Source organism: Numida meleagris, chromosome 1 (genome assembly GCF_002078875.1).
Source record: "Numida meleagris isolate 19003 breed g44 Domestic line chromosome 1, NumMel1.0, whole genome shotgun sequence".
Taxonomy (NCBI): domain Eukaryota; kingdom Metazoa; phylum Chordata; class Aves; order Galliformes; family Numididae; genus Numida; species Numida meleagris.
In genome coordinates, this window is record NC_034409.1 from 128278743 (window position 1) to 128279113 (window position 371).

Genomic DNA, 371 nt, shown 5'->3' on the forward strand with positions numbered 1-371 from the left:
TGCATACACACATACTTTGACGTCATGCCACGGCCCGCAGCTGTGTGGGGCGCGGACCCTGTGCGGGCACCGGTAGGGCCTGAGAGAGGCCCCCGCCTGAGCCTCCCCTGAGGCAGCTCCCAGCCCTGCCCTCGGGTCCTACCGCTGCCGGTTTGGTTTTCTTCGGGCAGCACAGAGGGCATCACGCCCTCAGGGGCAGTGTAGCTCCTGGCCACACAGACGTTGGAAAGGCGGTGTGAACATCACACCAAGAGCATGGCAGTGCTGAGCTGAGAGCAGCCTTCCTGCTCGACAGAGCTGCTGTGTGGCACACATCACACAGAACCACACAGAACCGCACAGAACCGTTGGGGTTGGAAGGGGCCTCTGGA